General features: G+C 40.7%; 1 long non-coding RNA gene and 1 other non-coding gene across 3 annotated transcripts; both read right to left on the bottom strand.

The window, feature by feature from the left end:
• Window positions 1-3976: 3976 nt before the first annotated feature.
• Trnae-uuc (transfer RNA glutamic acid (anticodon UUC)) lies at window positions 3977-4048 on the bottom strand. Its single transcript has one exon. It is a non-coding gene; the product is annotated as a tRNA-Glu (tRNA).
• Window positions 4049-12148: 8100 nt separating this feature from the next.
• LOC145443854 (uncharacterized) lies at window positions 12149-24254 on the bottom strand. 2 transcript variants are annotated; one of them, XR_013916561.1, is made up of 3 exons: window positions 23582-24254; window positions 21173-21327; window positions 12149-14158 (listed from the first exon to the last, which is right to left on the bottom strand). It is a non-coding gene; the product is annotated as an uncharacterized LOC145443854 (long non-coding RNA). The 2 variants fall into 2 exon arrangements; XR_013916562.1 differs by lacking the exons at window positions 21173-21327; window positions 23582-24254 and adding an exon at window positions 14421-16558.
• Between the last annotated feature and the right edge of the window lie 360 nt (window positions 24255-24614).

Below are 24614 nucleotides of genomic sequence, written 5' to 3'. Positions count from 1 at the left end.
GCGAAAAACAATTCATTTTGACGTCTATAAAATTTCACATGTTCATGGGAATCATTTATTGGTTTCATGGTGATCACTTCTGGATGTGTGGGGAATAACGAAGAAGTGCCCATTATTCTAATATCTGTCACCAAGCTAACAAGTTGCTGGGTTTGCCGCAATTGCCAGCTTCAGCATTACTTTTGAAAATGTTTGATTCGCTCGTGTGTGGTAAAGAACAGGATCCAATCACAGAGATTGGAGGAGTCAACAGCAAGGAATCTGGTAAGTAAATAGCTTTTGATACTTTGCCTTTCCATGGAAAAACTTTGACATGTTTTTAGACATACTTGAATATATTGGTGGAGTGCTTTTGGGAGCCATTTCTAAGCAAGCTAACGAAGCAATTGCCACATGCCTAACATCTGCAGCGCCATCGGGAAACCTCATTAAAGTGATGCAGAAGAAAGTCGGTGGATTGAAGAGCCCGTCTGAACAGTTTCATGGCATGGTTCTCCGCTTTTATGTTATCCACAGTAAAGAAATGGCAAAACCCCTGAAAAAGATCAATTTTTTCAGGGTACTTGACGCAATTCACTGTGATCCATTCTTTAACAAATTAATTCATACTGTGTCACTTCAATCTGGCTCAGACCTAAATGAGGTTGAGGATGTCATGGACAAGGCAATGAGACACTTGAATAACATCTTGTCTCACAATTTTGCAAAGTTTGCATTGCATGAGAAGCAAAAAAAGTCCTCCAAATTTTCCAAAAGTTTGCGAGATGGCTTGAAAAAAAAATGAACAATATGCTCTTTCAGTATGGTAGTTTTTTCTCTCTGTGGCAAATGCTGCCTATCCACATTGAGGTTCCCTACCTAAAAAAGGAAACCAATGCGTTGGTCGAAACCTTGACGTGGTGCATTGGCTTACTACTAATGTCGACCGGCAGACGTCTTCCTGTGTTCTTGGCAATGACAACGAGTTCCCTTTAAGTGCGATTTGCACCCTTTCAAGGAGTAAGCTCCGGCTATTGTAAGTCGAGCTCAAGCAGTACATTAACATTACACAAGGCTCTTGTTCTAGTCATCAGGGCCGTAACAGCACTTCGTCAGCCCCCCCCCCAAAACGTTGGTCATAGGCCCCTCATAGGGTGATAAACCGAACTTCTAGGGGACTTCGCCCCCCAGACCCCAATTGGCTATACGCTGTGTACCGCTACTCATCATCTGTGTTCACCGTCCGTTTAGTGGGGCAGCTTTGGACGTCCACACGCGCGATGCGCAAAAAATTTCAAAATTCATGATTTAATCGGTCAATATGATCGGGGATTAAATATATATTATTATCAATTTTTATCCTCTCTCTGTCCACGTAATCAGATTTAATGGTGGACCTGAGTGAGGTGTGTTTGAAATGGTAGGACCCCTCAATAATAATTGAACATCTTTGGGCGTATACCCGTTCGCAGGAACGAAACAGCACTTGGCCAGCCCCCCCAATAAAACTTGGGTCTTGGGCTCCCATAGGGTGATAAACCGCCCCCCCCCCATCACGTTGTTCGCTTTTGTCACGAAATAAGGGCCACAGTGTAGTGAGCCAGCGCGAGGCGGGAAAATATTCGATAATTCATGATAAAATCGGTTAATAATATTGGGAATTGCTAATATATTGCTATCAATTTCTTGTTTTCTCTGTTCACGTTGTCAGATTTACCGGTAGAGCTGAATGAGGTGGCTTGGAAACTGTAGGGCCCGTAAATAATAATTGAACATATTCGAGCGGGCGGCCCCGTTGGTATGACTTCGTTTCATGATGTCATTTCGTGATCTCCTGTCTGTTATATCAAAAAATACAGAATCTAGTTTTATATATCCCTGTCGCCCAATCGTACTAAACTAAAAGACGCACACGATTTCAAATTGCTATTTCTTCGCTGGCATATAATTTTTCCCTGCCAGATGGAATTCGTCTTCTGAGGTTCAGATTGCCAGGACAGGAACATTCGGTGCCAGTCATTTAGGCGCCCATTGACGATTAAACCTATATGTCTTTTGTAGGTTATATACAATGAAGTTTTCGGTGTTAATTTGCTCTGAATACTCATTAAGGATATGTCCTACCACCACATCATCTACTGCCAAGACATTTTTCTCCAGCGCCCCCCAGAGCCCAGCGCCCCCTGAGCGTTTCCGCCCCCTTCAAAATCGCCAGCGCCCCTTGGGGGGCGCTGGAGGCAAGGTTAAGAACAACTGTACTAGACTAACGACCCACGCGATTTCAAATTGGTATTTCTTCACGGGCATACAATTTTTCCCTGCGGAATGGTATTTGTCTTCTGAGGTTGAGATTGCCAAGACAGGAACATTCGGCGCCAGTCATTTAGGCGCCTATGGAAAATTAAACCTATATGCATTTTGCATATATAACGAAGTTTTCGGTCAGCGTAAGCGGGCAGTCCTTTTTGGCCCAGGTTTTCTCGCTGCCGATCGTTCTGTCACACTTCTTGGAGTCGCATGTTACATGTTCTAAAACTTTAAATGTCTCGCCGATATGTCCATTTCGACAAATCTTGCGTATTTTGTCTTAGGGAAGAGTAGGCTACCAAATAACTAAGAAAGTTGGCAACTTGAAATCACACGCAGCGCGAAAATTTTTTGAAAAAGTTGCATAAATTTTTGAAAAATACCCAATAATTTATGCTAATTCGCGAAATAATTTGGAACCCCCTTTGAGCTCGCCCCCCCAATTGGGGGTTTGGGGTGCGGCAGTTACTGTCCTGCTAGTCATACTCAAGTTTCTGCGGTTATCGGACAGGCATTATATAAGACTACAAGACAGTTGCAATATTATTTGTTATATTCATTCTCGAGTTTCTTCAGTTAATATAGGACATATTTTCAATCAACGATATTGTGAATTGCATATCGGTATAGTTCAAGATCTTTCCACTTGTTCACTTTGTAGTATTCTTCAGTCTTTCTTTCCATGAGTTCATCTCACAATAGCCAATGCACACGAACCAGATATTCTATACCTTCCGTCATCATATTCATTATTCATATACGTAGCAAACTCTACAAAGGATCAAAGCCACAATATCACATCAATCTCGTGAGAAATGTAACATAGGCTACACAGTATTATTCACTAGTCATAACGACTCGCCACCGCTACCTAAATGTTGAACTGTCTAACTAATTCCGACGCAACTTCAAGAAATACACGACGAATCGCCTTGAACGCCATTGAAACAAGCACTGAGCTATCCTGTTTTGGGTGGATCCATCTGACCGTGACCATTCTGCCGGCTAACAATGGGAGAACAATCGAGTCGTCACTCCAGTCATACTCTATAGTTTGATTTTTGAAATTATTTTGCGATTCATTGGCTGATTCGCTCCGTTCACTTATAATGTCATAAAATCTCGATGCAAAAGCATAAATTTAGAATATTATGCAAGTCGAAAAAAAGGATATTTCTTGGAAATAAGTACAGTTGAGTTTTCTAAGACGTGGCCCTTCAAAATAAGGACAAATCTTATAAATAAGGACGGTATGGCAACCGCGATGTATGGAACATACGCATCTGTGTAGGCAAAAAAGTCCTTCGAAAAAGCAGGTGTACTTGTTTACTGAGCAGTGAGCATCCTTCTCGTGTGAGTCAAGGTGATGGTTCAATGGCTTTATGGTGGTGACAGCCTAATCAATGGAAATATATATGCTGTGGTCTAAGTATATGGTAGTGATTGATTTCGAGCATAATGCCGCAACTCTGCAGCTGAGTACGTTTTACCTCAATTGACTCAAGCAGTTTCAAAGTGCAAGTTGGTGTGAAATCTGCTGCAGTGTGCAATTTATTCCAAACCAGCTAATAATAATAATTGAATCTATTAGTGTTGATGATCAGGTTGATGGGGCAATGGGCAAATTCGAATAATATCTTAGCTGCAGTTCCGCAGTGTTCCTTCAACTTCTCCAGCCAATAATAAAACGTTCCCAGTCCGGGAATCGAACCCGGGCCGCCTGGGTGAAAGCCAGGAATCCTGACCCCTAGACCAACTGGGAAGCCGAATGAGGGAGGCGACGATCGCTTCAATATTGCCAAAGTCTTCTCTCGAATCTCGATGAACCGTTGAGCAGTGAGCACGGGCTTACCGCTCATCAGATTTCCCAAAGTCAGCTAATCAATGGAGAATTATGACAGCAATATATCGTAGCCATGTCAGTGACACTGAAACGTCTTAAGCTCATACTTTAGCCGCTTAGCGCATGCTTTCGCAGCAGAATATAAAAGCGAATAAGAAACTAAAGCACAAAACTGTAACATCGGCGCTCAGGAAATGCGAGGAAAAGCTTCTATATCAGTGATTCCCAAGTGCATGCGGCCCCCAGATAGCCTTCTTGCGGCCCCCAAAATATATTAGGAAATCGATAACTAACAAAAATGAAATATATATTTATAAAATACTCTTGCTTGACTTGACCTCTGTGGTTTTTAATTATAGAATTGCAGGAAAGTTGTTAGTATTCACTGCTAACGTTATATCACTGCTGTTTCAATGCAATGTGCCCTAACTTTCCAGTTGAACGAGCAGTAGCTGTAGATATAAATAGGTATTGCTAACTTTCAAAACCGGAGGAAAATCTCTCCCGCGTGGTCGCTTGACTATACAAAAGAAAAAGAGGCTCAACTCCCAGAAAATACAGTTTTTCTTTCACATTAACAGGTGGTTGACTGAAAAAAAAACTTCCCAGTCCAGCTCCGAAATAGCCGCCGTAGCGTTCCTACAGTGCTGACTTAATGTATATCAGTATAATTTAGCCATATATGTAACAAAAATCCTCAAAAAAGAAGACAAAATCTAAAAAAATAGGACATTTGGGCGTCCTCCGAGGACACTTCAAAAACAATAAAAAAGAGGACAAATCATCTTAAAAGAGGACGTATGGTAACCCTATAACTAGATGTACATCACGTGACCTACGGTTGAATACGCCGAGACGGATATTGCTTAGTCCGCTAAAAGCAGTATAATTGCTGGAAGTCCTATTCAGGGCCGTAACTGCCGCACCCCAAACCCCCCAGTTGAGGGGGCCAAGTTCGAAGGGGGCCCAAATTATTTCGTGAATTGGCATAAATTATAGAGTAGTTTTTGAAAATTTATGCAACTTCTTCAAAAATTTTTCGCGCTGGGTGCGATTTCAATTTGCCGCATATCTTGATTATTGGGTACTCTCCCCCAAGAAAAAATACGCAAGATTTTATAGAAATGGGCATATCAGCGTTGGCCATGACCGCACCACAACGCACCAAGACATATAAAGTTTTAGGCCATATGTAACATGCGACTCCAAGAAGTGTGAACGATCGGCAGCGAGAAAGCCTTGGCCGTAAAGGACTGCTTTTATGCTGACCAAAAACTTCGAAATACCAAAAACTTCGTTACATATACAAAATACATATAGGTTTATTTGTCCATATAGGTGCCTATAAATGACTGGCGCCGAATGTTCTTGTCTTGGCAATCTGAACCTCACAAGACAAATACCATCCTGCTGGAAAGAAAATTATATGCCAGTGAAGAAATACCAATCTGAAATCGTGTGATCTTCCAGTTTAGTAGGTTTGGGCAATTCTACATTTTTTGATATAGCAGACATCAGGATGTCACGATAACATCATGTGAAAAAGTCATAACTAGGGGTCTGCCCGCCCGAAGATGTTTAATTTTACGGGGTCTGCAGTTTCAAGACACCCCTCACTCAGCGCTACCGGTATATCGGATTACGTGGGCAAAGAGGACAACCACGCAATTCCCGATCTTATTCACCGGTCTTATCATGAATTATCGAAATATTCGGGCGTCGCGCTGTCTCAATACACAGTACAACTTTAATTTCGTGGCAAAAGCGAACAACGTCATGCGGGGTCAGTTTATCACCCTATGGGAGCCCGGGGTCATGACGAAGTGCCGTTACGTTCCTGCCAACGGGTATACCCCCGGATATGTTTAATTCCTATTGAGGGGGCCGATACCTTTACAAACACACCTCACTCAGCTATACTGGTAAATCAGATTACGTGAACATAGACAAGATGAAAATTGATAGCAATACATGCAATTCCCGATCATATTGACCGATTCAGTCATGAAACTAAATAACTTTCTCGCGCTTCGCGCGTTTAGACGAGAAAAGCTGATTCACTCAACGGACACCCAATGCAGCAGATAAGTAGCGGTAAACAGTGTACAGTTTTGAAATCTCCCCAGGGCAATAAAACTACTCCGAAATACCCATGATGACTGTTTGGGTCCGTTTCATAGCCGTAGTAGTCGTGCGGCCCCGACCGTACTCTGAAATTCTAAATTTGGCCCTCACACCGTAAAAGTTTGGGAACCACTGTTCTATATGAAGCAAACAAAATAAGGCGATGTAATTTGAAAAAGTATTAATCCAACGTGCATTTTCAGCTCTTGCATATTTTGCCACAAAAATCAGAAGTCGCGTAAACGGTGATAGAGGCTACTCTCGATGCACTGGTATTTTGTGTCAGTATATGTAATAAATAAGATTTGTGTAGCTTGCAGATTGTTATATTCTGCTAATCTCGAAAAATCCCGGGATTATATGGAGTATAGGCTAAAATCTTGGGAAAATCACGAAATGGCTTATTCAATTTGATTCCGAAATCCCAATCCAAAATATTTCTGATGTGTGATGAATATCGAAATTGATCTTTCAATAGTTTCAATATACAATAGGGATTTTCAAAAACAAAACTTTTATGATACAACAAACCTGTCAGATCAAGATGGATCCCGCACGCCTGCTAGACAACGATGTATTCTTTATCAATTTCATTGATCGGTTGAATAAGGAACAAAGTCACAAAATATTCACAAACGGGAAGCTGAATATTTCGAGCAAACTATCGTAACAAAGCAAGTTTAATTTATAAGAATGGTAGGCCTAAGGTGCATGCTCGTTTACTGCTGGTTGTTTTTATGCAGCAAGCGTCATGCATAGAGTGGTCTGAAGTTGAAATGCAAAGAATTTCAACGAAAGATGTTATATTGACGTGAAAAATTGTAATATATGAAAAAATGTTCACGGTGCAGAACCTACCAATAAGGTTCGTTTGTGATCGTGAACTTCTAAATATCTGAAGTTGGCACACAGAACGCGAACGTGAGCCCGCGCCAGAATTGTCGCTGTATTCAAATTTTATCGGAATCGCCCGGATGTACCACTCGAAACCAGAAGAAACACTTCTTTAGTGAAGTGCGCATGGTTCGAAATTGGCATTTTATCAGACATGCGTCATCTCTGTCAACAGACGTGGTAGTTACTTGCGAATATTTTCTCCCGTCTATATTTTTTGTCTGCACACCTCACGGAGTCGCATGTTATCCTAAACTTCATACGCCAAGGTTTCTGACCCTATAATCATGCATACAGAGTATAAAGCGATGTCAAGATCATCGTGGCGATGGAGAAAAATGCGACAGTCTATGACACAACTGCTCTCTAGAAAATATAACGATACCCATTGTCTCCAAAAATGGCGATGATTGTAGAAAGCTGACTTATTCGTGGTTCTCAAGAATCTCAACTGACATCAAACAAGAAACACCAAGTGGACGAATCTATTATTTGATGACGGTACAAATCACTCGAAATCCTGATAAAATAATACCAAATATAAGCAAACTAATACTACTACAACAACAACAACAACAAAACAGACGACCGCCACCGCGTCACTCACCCGAGGCGGAGAAGGGAGAGCCATAAAAAATAAAGCACCGTGGCAATACACCCCATGGAGGCACTTTTCGGAATTCGCTGTATTGTACCTTTAGCTCTAACGTTTCTGTATCTTTACGCCAAAGGGCGATGTGAAGTATTTCACAACGCAGAATTTGTAGCCAATGTACGAAAACATATGACCTTTGTTAGTAAGTACATTCGCTTACGGGAGAAAGGTTGCTGTTTTCGTTGTGCCGTCATCGATCCATACTAGTGACAGGATAGGACTGGCACGATCAATGGCACGATCAATTACATGATCCGGTCGATATACCAACTCGAACTGACTGGAAAATTTGATTGTGTATATGCACATTGCTAATGCAGCTCTAAGAATCTGAGTCTAAATTATCAAGTATCGTGTATAGGACGAAGGTACGTACCTATATCTCCGTGATTTGTAATGAGGAGGAGACTCTCCCCAGGCGCATTAGTCATGGGGCGTGAAGAATCCTCTACAACTTATCATGTATGAAGACTTGCATCCATGACATTGACAAATTTACTCACAAGAAGAATTCTTTTTATAATTGCACATGAACCGTAGTTATTTCGATTTTAACTGTGACACCGTAGACGTATATTGATTCCCCGACAGTCAGCACCTAATGCATGATATAGCTGTAGAGCAGCGGTGTTTAACCATGGCTCCAGTGCCCCTAGGGGGCTATTTCGATATTGAAGGGAACGGAACGTTCAGGGAGAGATATGTGGGGCGCTAGACTCTGAGGGGGGTATGGGGATGCTAACGAAAAACGGCGTCGCCGTAGATGGTGTAGCAGGGACAGTTCTATTTATCCTAATTAAACTTTGACAAATTCTGTCAAATCTCGAAATTTGTCTTCGCGCTACGCTCGTAATATATACCGCCGATGTTTGCAACATGTGTCCACGTATGCAGTGGTTTATTATAATTCATGCAAAATTTTGTTGTTGTTTTTCGGTTATTTATAACCGAAGATGTACTCGTTAACGTTTGTTATGTTTCGTTACTACCGTATCTTGCCTGTCTACTAGTTGTTTGTTTTTGTTATTATTACGCCATACAGACAAAATAGCTCCTACATTTCGAATTTGATTCACCCTATTACTGACGTTCGCTACTGATGAGAGTCAGTCGAAAAGCCTTTATCGAATAAATTATCAATATGAAGTTATTGTTTCGCGTTAGTCTGAAGTTCTGTACCCCAAATGGCTTATGCAAAATTAATTGCGCGTACTATTAGATCGACAATTCACCGGTAAAATACTTCGCTCGAGCTAGCTCGCAAACGCCACTGCACACTGCGTACCACCGTAACAGTATCACGCAGAATTCGACTTCTGATCGGCCCTAATTACCTGCAACCAATGATGGCCAAGACCAGGGGTGGGGAATTATTTTCCTACGCGGGCCATATGAGAAGTAGAAAATACGTTGGCGGGCCGAGTGAAAAATTTTAGAAATGTTTTCCAGCGTATTTTAATTTTATTTCCCAATCACATTGCTATTAATGCTGCTCAGTGATTGTGTTGGTGTTAGGTAATGAGAAAGTTATCTATTTGTCGTCATGACTCGAAACAATGTTGAACATGATTCATTTTAACCCTGTTTAAAACCCTCTCCACGTTCTTCTATTAAGACAGCAAACAGTGGTTCTCAAACATTTTTAGGCACGCTTCCCTTTATCATAGTGAAAACCTTCGACCCCCCATATCATGATATCACAAAATATTAAAACGACGAACGAGAATGCTAGCACTCTCGACGGATGGTCTGTTGGCATGGAAGGTTCATGGCGGGTGGTGAGATAATTTTACTATATGAAAGTCGGACAATACACAGAGCCATAACTATATCACCACATAATCTTTGCGTAATTTTTCATTTACCGTCGTTTTCGCGCCCTTCTTCAGATGCTTTCACGCCCAGTTCGAGAACCACTGCACTGAAATATATATGGTATAGTACAATGTTTATTGTCTCGGTCGCTGCCTTCCAAGCAGTGTGCAGCTCTAATAGCCTTGATGTTGAGCAAAGCTTGTACGTTTTCCGAAATTCGCCCTCCCTTGAACGAGTGTTTCCTGTTTTTTGTCATAATTAAAATCCCTAATCTCGGCGAGATGCTCGGCAAAAACTGAAAGGACGGGTTTACCCCTAACTCCAGTATACAAATATTTAGGGCTCTAACCTTCTTCGAATTTCAGCTTTCGGCTGGCTTTCTTGACATGCACTTTCATTCTTTATAGGTGGTATACATTATACATGATGACTGAGTGATGAGTCATGTAGTAATCGCCAGCACTGATTCACTTGTTTTAAGACTTAGGGATTTGGAAACGCCTCACGCAACAATACCGTGTAATGCGTAATGCAACAATGGCAACAAAGAATGTTTGACCTAAACTATATGGAAAGATTGATTTCTTGTGACTTTAATTGCTACTCATACTTTGCCACATTGCCTTTATTGTGAATCTGGATTACGCGTGCGAGGTACGTAGGCATCGTAATCGTGGCATATTAATGAACAGGCTTTAAAGTAAACGAATTTCCTGTTAAGTTGATACAGTCTATGGTTTTAGTCCACGCGTCAACATTCAAGAAGCAGGTTTTATGTTACGAATTCCAAGCAACCTCTCGCGGGCCGCACAGAATGGGTCGCGCTTTGCCCAGGTCTGGCCAAGACGGATAAATCATGTGTGTGAGTTTTGGGTTCAGGCAGCCCCTAGTGTTCTATGTAACACCAGTTTGTATCCACTGGTCTGTCGTATATTGTCGAGAGACTCAAGAACCTATAACTGCCTAAATTATTCGTACAATATATCTGGGAAAGGCAATTCTTGTCCGTTGAACTGCCCCCAAGAACTCACGCAGGAATTCTGTATCAGCGACTGTCAAATAAATATATTGTATTGCAAGTTGCCATCCGTCGACCACGGACTCGCTGTGTATACCATTACAGGCTGTCGGACACGTAAGATAACCTCACACCACCTATAAGGCAAATCTGCACTTATGTTATACCTTAAGGCGCATTGTGTATAGCCGTTTACCGGCCGTTCAATTTTACTTGGTTCGGATATCATAATTCATGTATATCATGTTCCCTGTTCAGTGTTTCGCCCGCACCCCTATCATGATATCACAACATAATAAAAAGAGCAACCAGCATGCCAGCAATCCCGAAGGATAGTTTGATAGCATGGAAGGTTATGGTTGTTGATGAGAGAATTCTGTATTATCAAAGTCGGACAATACACAGAGCAATAAAGTATAAGCTGGGGTTAAATAGCGCCTAGCGCGAATTTTTTTCATTTACCTTCAGCTTCACGCCTCCCTTCAGATGCATTCACGCCCCCCAGTTCAAGAATCACTGCACTGCAATGCATATGGGATAGTACAAAGCTGAGCGAAGTTTGCAGTTTTTCTGAAATTCGCCCTCCGTTGACCGAGTGTTTCGTGTTTTTGTCATAATAAAAATCCTACTGGCCAAAAATCGTGGCCGGGAACCGTGCATGTGTGAATTCGCCATATCCTACCGGCAAAAACTAAAAGGACGGGTTTACCCAGTTTACCCCAGTTTACTCCGATATGCAAATATTTAGTGCTCTAAACCTTCTTTGAATTTCAGCTTTCGGCTTTCTCTTTATGACATGCCCTTTCATCCTTTATGTGTAATAGATATGATGAGATATAGTAATCGCGAGCACTGATTGATTTGTTTTTCGAATTAGGGATTTGGAGACGCCTCGCGTAACAATTTTAAACGTGTACCCGCCTGTACCCGTAATGCGTAACGTGACAATGGCAACAAAGAAGGTTTGACGTAAACTATATGGAAATGGTGATATCTTGTGAATTTAATTGTTGCCTGTATTTTAAATCTGGAATACCCATGCGAGGTACGTAGGCAGCGTAATCGTTGCATATTAATGAGTAGGCTTAAAAGTATACGATTTTCCTGTTTAGTTGATACAGGATACAGCCTATGGTTTTATTCCACCAATCAATTTTCAAAAAGCAGGTTTAATGTTATGAATTCCAAGCAACTTTTAGCGGGCCGCACAGAATGGCTTCGCGGGCCGCACTTTGCCCGGGCCTGCCCTTGGACAACAGTGCGTCACGACTAAAAAAAGGTCATCACTTAGGATTCTTTGTGCGCAACTTAGATTTTCTGTGCGCACAGACCGTGTCAGCACTGCGCATTTGCGCATGTGCGCAGCTTAGAAGGAACATTGGTGTTGAGGATGAGGTTTAATGGTAGACTACTACAGCTAAAATACAATAGGGAAAGTTCAATAATATTATAGCTATAGTTATGCAGTGTCCCTTCAACATTCCCCACAAAAAAAACGTTCCCAGTCCGGGAATCGAACCGTTTTTGTGATTTTTATTCAAGTATGTGCATAAAATAGCAATAAAATCATAAATGCAAAACTTTCGGTTTGGTTCGTTCACATCATCGATTCATCTCATCGCAGTCGTTATCGGAGTTGAATTAGTAGTCTAGTCGAGGTCGTAGTAGAAGCCGCCGCTAGTTGGCGTTCGTATGCGTGTATTGTTCTTATTAAGCTTTTGTAGACGTAATTTTATCGTTTATGATGGTTGATGTATGGTTTGTGTAGGTGTGTTGGGTATTCGGGGAGGAGTGTTGGTGGGGGGTGATATGGGTTGGAAAAGGGTTGGAAGGATGGGATGGAATGAGAGGATAGGATGTTTAGGATAGGTGGTGGGTGAAATGGTTGGGTTCTGTGGGTTGATAAATAAGATTTGTCGCGTATTATCGGATAGTTTAGTTGGATGTTTCCGCCGAGATTTTGCGGTAAATTTCACTTCTTATATCGTTGATGCTTTGTTCAATGTTGTGGGCGTACTCGCCTTGGATGTCGAGTGCATTTTCCATTCCCACACTAGGCTTTTGACGTTCATAAAAGCTTTAATTATTGTCGGAGCTGGCGTTCCGTCGTATACGTTGCGCATGATTTCGTCGGGTGTAGCGTCGATAGTCGTTTGCAGGTCATTCTCAAGATCCTAGGTTTTTGTAAGTTGCACATTCCGCGAAGGTATGGTTCAGAATTTGCATCTGTTACTCAAGTAGGCGTCTTTCCTTCGTACCCAACCTATCCGTTGGTGCTTCTGGAGACTGTAAACCAACTTTCAATGTTATTGCGGTATGAAATTTCACGCTGCATGTTTTCAGTGTAATATTTGATGTTGGGTTGGTATTAGGGATGGTGTGAACGTGAGGTTCACGTTCGCGTTCTGTGTGCGAACCTCGGAAATTCTGAGGTTCGTGTTCACAACAGAACCTTGGTAGGTTCTGCACTGTGAACCTTTTTCATATTTATTACAATTTTCACTTCATTTTAACTTATTTGGTTCACATTTATTGCATTTCAACTGCGAACCGCTCTATGCATGGCACTGGCAGCATAAACGATCAACACCTTGACAATTTCAAAAATTTTAACTTACTTTCTAACAAAAGTTTGCTCGAAATATCCAGCTTTCCGTTTGTGAATATTTAGTGACTCTCTGCTGTGAGCTTGACCGGCAATCACACAATATCAAAATCGAAATACACTACATGTAGATAGCGAATGATGCTTATTCAATCTATATCGTTTTCTGATGTAAAAATCTAGTATCGTACGAGGTCAATCTTGTCTTCACATGTTTACTGTATCATAAAAACCAAATCCGTGCGATTGGGGTGTTTGCTATTGTTGTATAGCTTGTGTAGCTTACTATGGAGTAATAGCGGTAGCAAGTATAAAAACCCATTTTACACTCTGCGCAATATCCATGTAGCAATACTCAGACGCCGAATACATTTTAGGGTCCGGCCTAGACAGTTAAGGCGTACGCTTATATTGCCGGGCAAGTCCTCGTCGAAATTGTTGGCGAAGCGACGGAAGATATTGATTTATGGGATTATTATATCATTTGATTGCCTCAGTTGATACATTTAGCGACGTTTAAAACGTCAATATGTACTTCAGCATTGTGCCATTATGTGGCCCGAGTCGTCGCTGGGTATCGTGTACATTAATATAGGCTATCACTTCATTGAAATATAGGGTTGGAATTAGCAATATGACGTCACGTGACGTCATAAGGTTCACGTTCGCGTTCACACAAAACCTTTCAAAAAGGTTCGCGGTCACACGAACCTGAACCTTTCAGAGGTTCACACCATCCCTAGTTGGTATAGCCATATTTATTTCCAGTCAGCCACGTGGTTTCCTCTTGGCTGCGTCTTCTGTTAAACTACGATCTGGTAGATTTCTTTCTGGCTTAGTTCTTGTGCTTCTTGCGATGGGCTTTTGAATACATCGAAGATTTCCTTTTCCTTCCTTCAGTCCTCCGTCAAGGTATTTCTGTGAGGGTAGAAGTTGTTATACAAATTGCAATTTATATCTCTCACCTTCGTTGTCTGATTATATATATCGCTTCAGGGTGCCATATTTCAATCGGTTTCTCAAGACGGCTTATTTGTTGTAGCCCGAACCTGGGTCACCTGGGTGAAAGCCAGGGATCTTGACCCATAGAACGACTGGAAAGCTGATGTGAGAGCGAGAAAGATCGCTTGCTGTGTAAAGTTGCAAAAGCAAGTTATTTATCTGTTCAACACGGGCTTACCTCTCTTCATATTGCACAAAGTGAGATAGCGCAGTGGTGACGTAGGGCGCCCGCCACCAGAGCGGCCCGGGCTTGATTCCGCGACGGAGATTATTTTGTGTTCATCTTCTCCCGCATCGCTGTTCTTACGGCGATAAAAAGTCCAGTAAAAGACCCGATGAAAGAGCGCACTTACAAGGAATTGAAAGAGCAACAATAGAGACAAAACATCGAAGAAAGAACTGCGACATCGTGCTCTAGGCCGAGGTGGATGCTAGTTTAGGAGACCGCAACTGCAACCACAACTGCAACTACAACTGCAACCATAACTGCAACCGCAACTGGAAACGCAACTGGTCGTTCGGCATCCTCCTATATGTTCATTACATCGCATTGTATCTCATGGCATTGTACCATGTGTGTCTCGTGTTCAAAATATCTTATCTTCATAGACATATGACAGGATTGAAATTCTTTGCTTTTCAACTTTGAGTCACTCTCCATAAGGTGATGGCAGCATGCAAAGACACTCTGCACTAAACGAGTGTGCACCTTGCCTATTTCAAAAATTATTTGCTCGAAAGTTTGCTAGAAATATTCTGCTTTACGTAAGTGAATCTTTTGCGACTCTCTGCCATGAGCTTTGCCCGCAATTACACAGTAGCAACAACGAAACACACTACATCCAGGAAGTCAGCGAATTGTGCTTATAGTCTACCAATCCATTATATTTACTTCAACGAAATTGATGTAAAGAATGCATCGATGTTTAATGTAAAAAATCTATCATGCGTACGGGATCTATATCTTGATTTAATATCTGTATTGGATACCCGATTAGGGTGTCGGCTACTGTATAACTTGTTTTTGAGATAATATCTGGCACAAGTATAGAAACCGGTGTTTAACTCTTAAGAATAGGCCTACATATTTCCGGTCTAGTCGAATCCACTTTGAAATTGTTGGCAAAGCGACGTAAGATATTGATTTTATGGAAATATTATAGCATTTGATTGTTCCAGTGGATACATTAGGTGACGTTTATAAAGTCAGCATGTACTTCAGCATTGTGACATAATGTAGCCCGAGTCGTCGCTAGTTATAATGTACATTAATAACTTTACGGAAATGTAGGGTTGGAATTGGGGATATGACTACATGTGACGTCATACGTTCACGTTTACGTTCGCGTTCACACTGAAACTTTCAGAAATGTCCGCGTTCACACGAACCAGAACCTTTCTGGGGTTCGCACCACCCCTATCAATTACCACATATAACTAAAAAAAGTCCACCTTTGAAAAGTGTTGACCGTGATTGGCCATCTCTCCGTGATGTGTGCACTGCGCAGTCTCATTTTGCCACCCCCTTGCAGCCTGTCGCCGCTGGCGCAGAGCTATAGCCACCATGTGGCTGCTACGCCATACTGCGCTTGCGTAGCTGACCGTCGATGTCACAACCACGCATACTCACTGCGAATGTACATGTGGCACTTTCGAAAATAGCTATCTGCGATTAATTGTCAAAATCACACCACTCCTCAGCAAAATCTGCTGTTGGGAACTATTTCTTTGACCGGGCCAACGTTTTTCAAACCTTTCATTTCGTACTGTCACTTGAAGTAGTTTTTTCGACGCGACACTCAAGCGCTAATGAGAGGCAATCCTGACTGTCAGCTGATACCAGCTTTCGGACACTAGGGAAACGTTGCGTACCGGTCTTGCCTTTCGCATAATCCAAATAAAGAACCCGAATCGAATAATGATATAGAATTTTGATTTAGTTGTTTGAAACACAAGGATGCTTATGCAAAATGATCAATTTCTTTTGCTCCTCCGATGCAGTTGTCTTAATTAGAAAGACGAATTAGACCGAAATGCCGGTAATCTAATTTTTGATGTTATTCTTTGCTCCAAATTTAATTCTAATTCTAATCTAATTTCTGGAATTCGTGTGAATACCACAATAGAAGGTGCGTCATAACAGTAAAAAAAGTTCGCGATTTTTTTTTAACCCAACACGGTCTGCGAGTCTCGAGCGTCGGGTTAAATATAAACCAAAGCGTGGCCATGATTCCTTCCCACATAAAGCGTAAGTGCACGATGTTGATATGATACGTTTAACTAGAAACGCAACCAGGTTCGAATCCTATTAGCACAGACGGTAGGGCCAAGTTATAACCTGTTTCCTTCTTTAGAATATTAGCTATCAGAAAGATTTTTGCGCAAAATGTTTTATAATACCATCGGTCGGCAATAGCATCGGTGTCGATAACAGATGTCATGGATGTAGATTGGATTTCGGAGCTGTTTTACAAGCAACTATGTTGGTGTATTTGCTTTCCGCATCAACCTACATTTTATATGCAGTGATTCCCAAGCTATGTGTACCGTCACAGATGCTCAGGTGTGTTGCGAATCATTCTGGAACGTAAAAAACTGTAGAAATATTCAAAATATGGCATATATGGACAGGCTTATGCGAATGAAAAGCGCTCCACTTCAATTAGTTCAAAAGCTCAATAAAAACACATGTGACGATGTAACTAATTATAGCATTGCCTGTAAGGATTGGGATACTCTGGCTTATTTGCAGACTTTACCAATTAGAAAATTTTCTGCCTTTCATAATTATATTAGAATTAGGATTAGAGCTACACAGCTTTTTCCAAATTAGATTGGAATCAGAGCTATACAGTTTTTTTCCAAATTACATTAGAACTGGAATTGGAGCTACACAGCTTTTTCCAAATTACATTAGAATTGGAGCTATACAGTTTTTTCCAAATTACATTAGAATTAGAATTAGAGCTACACAGCTTTTTCAAAATTAGATTAGAATTAGAGCTATAAAGTTATTTCCAAATTAGAATAGTATTAGAATTAGAGATACGCAGTTTCTTCCAAATTAGATTGGAATTAGAATTACTGAATTCGCAAAAACTTGGAAATTGACTGAAATTGTGAATGATAAATAAATACAGCAAAAAGTTAATTTCATATCAAATCACAATGCGTTCCGTGTGTACACCAAACATGGCTCCTTCTACACTATATGAGGGGTCATCGACATATCGATAAATAAGCATATTGCCTTGACGTGCAATGGCCCAGACACTGACAAGACCGAGACGCATATAAGACGGCCTTTGATATTTATCCCTTTTTCTTTGCATTTGATCTGTTTGTGATCGAAACTAGAATGCTGTTCGCAGACTACAAGCTACTATGCCCTCACAAAATGGCTATTATTCGTCGCACATTAGCTACTGTGACTGTACGGTGTAAATACTGTAATGGCGGCTCAGCACTGGATTTCCTCGCGTTAGAGGGATATTCTTGTTAACTCGCTGCAAAACGCCGCGGACAAATAGGCTTTTTTCAGGAAAACATTAATCCTCTTCGAGATGCGATGAAGTGGCAAGATTATCACGGCGATGGAGAAAAATGTGAATGTCTATGATACGCAGAGGTGGTCAGTAACGAAGTACTTCTACTTTTTCGAAGTACTCAAGTAGTTTCCCTCTACTTCTGGTACTTACTCAAGTAGATCTGATTTTCGCTACTTCTACTTCTACTTCGTAATATTTTGTGATCTACTTACTTACTTTTCGCTATTTTCAGTTTGTCAAGTAGAAGTAGTTCAATCTTCCAATCAGGAAGATAGCCTGAGGAATTTCGGGGCTGTTTTCACGGAGTATCAACATTAAATTTTCATAAAAGTTTAGTAAAGCCCAGAATTTTCGTCGTGCTTCGCGTGCAGTGCTGGATACGGAGTGACCAGTATGATTTCACGAAAGTATCGGTGAATATAATTTAGGTGGAGGGTTGGCGTGGTTCCGTTCACACCACGTTGTCGCCCTTCGTCCATATCAAATAATTCATTTCAGTATATATAGCTCATCATAACGTTTGAAATTGATGTTTCGCAATCTAGCATTTACTTGTCATATCGTAATCTAGCATGTCCATGGCGTGTCCAAATCTGGAAAAGTGAACTATGACTTTTTTTTAGTTTTAGAGCTGTTTTAGCACACAACCTTTGAACCTTTCCGGACTAAAACATGAAATAGGGGAGATGTGCGGTACCGATGGATCAAAAATTGCAAAATGAGCTCTGGCCCTCAAATCTTCAGCCGAGAATAGCAGATCTTTTGCTGTCTCAGCACTTCGATACAAGCTCTACCTATCGCGGACATTTACATGAATATCCGCCTTTTCAAAAAATATTTACAAACGTTTAAAATTTGTTGCTCGAACGTGTCATCGGTCCCCACCCGGTGGGTCCAAAGGAACACGACCATGGGACCTATGAGACATACGCTCAAAAACTCAAATTTGTTAACTTGTTTTGTTGTGTACTATAAGCTAAGCTACAGAAAGCCAATGATGAATGTTTCGTCACGACCTTCAAGAATAAAATAGATTATATCAACTCAAATGTTGGCATAAAATCATGTTTTGATTTACGCCTAAACTTACAAAATTAATGCCACATACATATTACCCGCAAATCGACATTTTGACTTTCAAATACCTCGTACCAGCGATAAAACACCACAGGTAACTATGATTTACAGCCTATATATATGAAGACGAGTTTCTGTTGTTAAGTGATTAGTTGGTCCATCTATTTTGCTTGATTTGGCTATGGTACCATAGGTCCCCCACCCCATAAATATTGTAATTGACTGGAAAATAGTCCACCCAAGGATGGTATTGATTCAAAAAAGATATGCCATTATATACCCTGATACAAGCCCTATACTTCACATCAACAATTATGGCGGGTTTGTTAGTCTGAAAGGTGATATGGAAAAATGCAAATGTCGATCGAAATTTACTTTACACCCCCTAAAACGTAAATCGTTCGTCACAGACCCCATAACTCACGCAGGTCGATTTTTTTTGCATGTGAGGAAAGATTCTGTCAGCATGTAATTGTAGACAAATTCACGGAGTGTAATCATGGAATTATCATGGGGAATTTTTCAAGTATTTTCGGTCCCAGTGATCCATCGGTACCACATCTCCCCTACGTGTTCTGATTTTAGAAGTAGTATTTACATTACACTTTCAATTCCCAGTATCATATACTTTGAGTTATAATTATTATCAGTTCTTTTGTCTGGATAACATACATGTTGAAGTATAAAAGCAAGTGTAGTAATGCCTTTAATTTCTGGAAATAAAGCTACACAATATGGCATTTTTACGGTCCACCATATTTTTTATTAACGTTTACCAATCGCGCAACCGTATCCTATACAACTTCTCCGTATTGCTCTTCGACTAAACTACGGGCCTTATAATATGGGGAATGGCACCATAACGCATGCTATTTTCTAAAACGTGCTGTTCGAAAAAACAGAGTATTAGCATCGCATTTCCATATCAATTCTATCATTTTCATCCCATGATGTGGACGAATACTTATGCTATCGGAAAGGATACCTGCTGGTATGCATCAATATGAATCAAGCTCGTCACCTATTGCTCAATTTGCACCTTACAATCCATGTGAACGAATTAGGATCGTTTTCATAATTACTTACTTACTTGAGTACTTTTAAATTTAGTCAATTCTACTTCAACTTCAAGTAGTTCTAGGTTGCTAATGGAAGAAGTACTTCTACTCGTACTTGAGTAGATATTTTCGTCGCTACTTCTACTTCTACTTGAGTAGATTTCTTGACTACTTTGACCACCTCTGAATTGATACGACTGCACTTTGGAAAATCTAACAATATACCACATGGCAGAGCTTTTCGGAATTCGCTATATACCTTTACCTCTGACTGTTCTGTATCTTTACATCAAAGAGCGGTGTGAAGTATTTCACAACGTAAATTTGTAGTCAATTTACAAAACCACACCTCAGACGACCTCTCATCACCTGAAGCAAATCTGCACATATGTTACCCAATGGAGCATTGTGTATTATAGCCATTCACCGGCCGTCTAGTTTTACTTGGTTAGGATATCATACTACATGTAGCCTATACCATGTTTAGTGTTAATCTTCGTTTAATTACGCGTTACAATTTTATGATATGTTACTGCTTTATCTGCTACTTTCTTTTTGACGTTGCATTTTACAGAGATTTAATTACTTGATATATTTAAAAGCTTATTGAAGTAGATATGGCCAAACAAGAAGATATCTTTCCTGGTGTCGATACTCTAATCGCGTGTGAATCCGTGGTGTGTGGTGTCGCAGTCTACATGTGTTTTGTTCTATGGTTGCATCTGATTCGTGAAAAAGAGCAGCCTTGCTGTGATTGCAAGATCTCAAGGAAGCGCATTGAAAGCATTATGCTTTCTGTTAGCTGCACTGTCTTCGCTGTTTCAGAAATTATGGTTATAGCAAGTGCGATATTATTAAAACGACATTGCTCTTTCGTGGTGGACGAACGAAAAGATATATCTCGGTATTCGATTTTGAATTTCAATAGTACAAATAAGAATTTGTCCGAAGGTCAAAGAACTGTGATTGAGATGTTTCAAAACAAATGGAACCTGTCTGATTTCCACAATGTCTTTGCTACCGGAAAAAATACTGCAGAGATGTACCGTCTTTTATCGACTCTCTTACCTGCCAAATGTGGATTGGTTTACGATTATATGATGTCAGTGTCACAATACATCCCACCTGTATGGGGATTTGTGACACTAACCATATATGCAGTGATTTGGCAAAGGCAAAGAACGTTCTATCGGGAACAGACATTGGCTCATCCTTCAAATAAGATTACAACATTTATCAGTAAATACCTCATTGTTTATATGACAGTCTTTTTCGTTTTTGCAATTGTCTTCATGATAGTGGAATCGCACAGAACCATATCGCATATGGTGGCCGGACGGCTCACGTGGATGTTGATGGCGGTTCCGTGGACCATTCAGTTTCCACTCCTGATTTTATTCATCTATCCATTGATTAAGCACATGCAAAATAATCGCAAGTCAAATATTCCAACCGATCGTAAATATGTTCGATTGCTGAAAAGAGTAACCATCCTGACAACAGTAGTCTTAGTCACGGATACAACTATGTCGGTATTACTTGTGAACTTGTTGGAACTCACTAACGTCTTGCAAAGTATGAATGGCCTGAACTTGCTGATCAATCTACTTTGCGTCAATATAATTTCAACCGATTGGAAATTAAAATTGTTTCCATGGTTAGTCTTATGTCAAAGAGCCCATCAAGGGAGACAGGAAATACTCCCTCTGGAAACCATGTGCGCCAACAAGCAATTCATCAGACATAAGCTCCCGGTATGAACTTGCAATGTTTTTTCTTTCGTCGACAAACCACCGACTTTCAGTGACACAGATATTGGCTACATGAATCCCCTGTCCATGACTTGGACATTGTAATTATGTATGAGAAAATATTTTAAAATAGCATTTTGCTTCGCCATCAACACTTATCGGGGGCCAAATGTAATCATTGGAGGCGTCGTGGTACTTTTGTTCTCTTACGGCGTTTTTATACAGTGGATATTGACGAAATGCTAACAAAACTGTCAATCGGCATCCCTTACCCTCATAACTATATCATGAAATGAGCATTATAGAGAGTAAATTATGTATAAATCGTAGTTTATTTATCCTCAGCATTTCTTTGCACACGCCAAACTATCATTGACGCAAATATATCAAACTCGAGAATAAGTATTTTATATTTTCCATCTTAGATGCGTAATTTTATGTGGCCCGCGAGAGCATCAAGGACGCCCTGTCAATCATATTTGTGGGCAGAGTTGGAAACCGCTTCAACCAAAACGAACTGAGCTGTAGTCCTAAAAATATTTGGGGTCTGTTATAATCAGTTACGTAGACCATTTTCACACATCCATATGCGTATCTGGCATTATAGACAATATGATGTTTACAGATACTATTCATTCCATATTCTAAATTATATTGCTGTGTGTAAATGATATTTGACCCGTCAAAGGTTGTCGTTATGATGATATGGCCCAGCTGCAATGAATTCGTTACGCTCAATTATATTGCAACACCGTAAGCATGATACGCTCGTTAGTTCAGGTCGTTCGATACTTCTCACATTGTAGGCAATGCAGGATATGCCTATGTACGTACATGTGTACTGTATTTATGTTCATATCTAGAGCTCTCTAAATATGACGTGGTCTCAAATTGTAGATAAAATTGGGAAAAACATTTGCAGCGAACCATTTTCTCGAGGAACCACCGCATTGGAACTGCAGCTAAACGATTTTGATAATACGCAACATGAAGAAATCTCGGTAGTGTCGAGGTTAATCGCCATCGCATGTCACGGTTTCTCAATCCTTTGTCTATACATGCTCTGGCATGTATTCATCAATGTTGCAGTTTATCGACGCGACCTCAATCTTACAGTCCCATTTACTTAGGCTATTACGTGAAAAATGTGATGTGTCCCTCACGTTGTTTCCGCGTGATGCAATGGCACTGACACTCATGGCACGCAGGATATATAGTTTTATGTTTGGGTTTTTGGATGCGTAATTTCGTTCGCCGTGACTGATGCTGCCCGTGATAAGCCTTTATAATTATAATTGTTATTTTCAACACTTATATTCGATCCTGAAAAATGTGCAGTGTATATTAAATAAACTTTTTGCATAGCAATCGTGTTGACGTTTCCATTCCTTATTATTGCTAACGCAAGCAAGAGTAAATCTCAAACAGAGCATGCCATAACTTCAAATCATAGTTGGTCAGCAACGTAATAGGCTACTTCTACATTTCTGAACTATTCAGTCTTAGGCGTTGACTACCTGCACAACTTACTCAAGTGCTCATGCATTTTAGTGTACGCTATCACTGCTGCTTAACAGTTTTTAGTTGGTCAAAGTACCCTCCAAGTCTCCAACAACTCTACTCTTTGAAACTACACTATCAGACCTTTCACTTTCGGCTTTCAATTGATATAGTTTTGGAACGAACTGGATATCGCTGCTTTTAGTTCCAATTGAAGAGGAATTTACGGCATTATTTCTACTTGAACTTCAGTAGAACTGCTTTGACCAACTCTGACTGTTTTACAGTATATTTTACCAGTTCTTAACGCTGTTTAACCAATAGAGTCATGTAATTTGATGCATTTAAACTATGTACATATATATATAATGCAAATATTAGTGGTTGAGAATCAGCATACGCCACCTGAAAAGAAGTGAGGCTAACATCTGTGGCTCCGTAGCTGTGCGCTAGCTGGTATCAGATGCGATGCGTTGCTTGCTCGTGACGTGTCGGTTGCCTTCGGCGTCGAAGATGATTGCTGAAGTTGGTTCTTGAATACTTGCATCGGGCACCTTGTGACTGAGCCGTGAACCGTAGCTGTTCAGATGTCGCTGTGTCAGGGCGAGATTCGTTAGCGTGAGACGATTCTAATTCAATGTACTTGTGGCCTGATCCTCCGGTGTCATGCAGAAATCTGCGGCGTACCGATCGTCCGGCTGGGTATCTTTCGCGGCTGAAATGAGCTTGCGACAGCATCACGAGATACAAACAATTAAAATGATTACTAAGCCTGGAAACGATTTATGTACAAAATGAAAACGGAAGTAAAATACAATTTCACTGCAATAGTAACTACAACCAGGCGGAAGCAGGCATGTAACATGATGCTTGGAAAAGCCCGATGATTGCGGGATAGGGTGCTGTAACGCGGCGCAGTGAATAAGAAAAATGGATATATTGTGTAATGATGCAATGCAATGGTTCGTAACCTTTTCCCCTGCAGCGCCCCTTTCCGACAATTGCCCAAGTCTAGCTCCCCCATATAATTTAAGGACGGTAGTAAGAACAAGGGGTAACAGTTCAAAGTCTGGCCGGTCTTTTTGGGTGGGGACTTGACTATTGCAAATAGCTTGAATCGCGTCCGAGGACCACTCGACTGATTAACGCTATAATAACTGTATGTGTCATATTCGAGATCCAATCAAGGTTGTTGTAACAACCATCGGGCACGGGTTCAGATCATCTGGTTCGAGCCCGATGTACCCTACACATCCAGAATTCACCTCTGCAACTGGCAATACGGGGACGCTAATTATATTGGGTTTTGTTTTATTGCCTTCTGTGACTAATAAATCTGACTAATAAACTGAGATAGTGATAGAGATTTTGCTCAGATTGAGTTTAGTACTGCACCCAGTTAGTAACTTTAACATGAATGTATTCCAAACAATGCAGC

Source organism: Botryllus schlosseri, chromosome 1 (genome assembly GCF_051294905.1).
Source record: "Botryllus schlosseri isolate E-star chromosome 1, Bs_hap1, whole genome shotgun sequence".
NCBI classification, from domain to species: domain Eukaryota; kingdom Metazoa; phylum Chordata; class Ascidiacea; order Stolidobranchia; family Styelidae; genus Botryllus; species Botryllus schlosseri.
The sequence above is the reverse complement of the archived record's forward strand: the minus strand, read 5'-3'. Positions and strand labels throughout refer to the sequence as shown.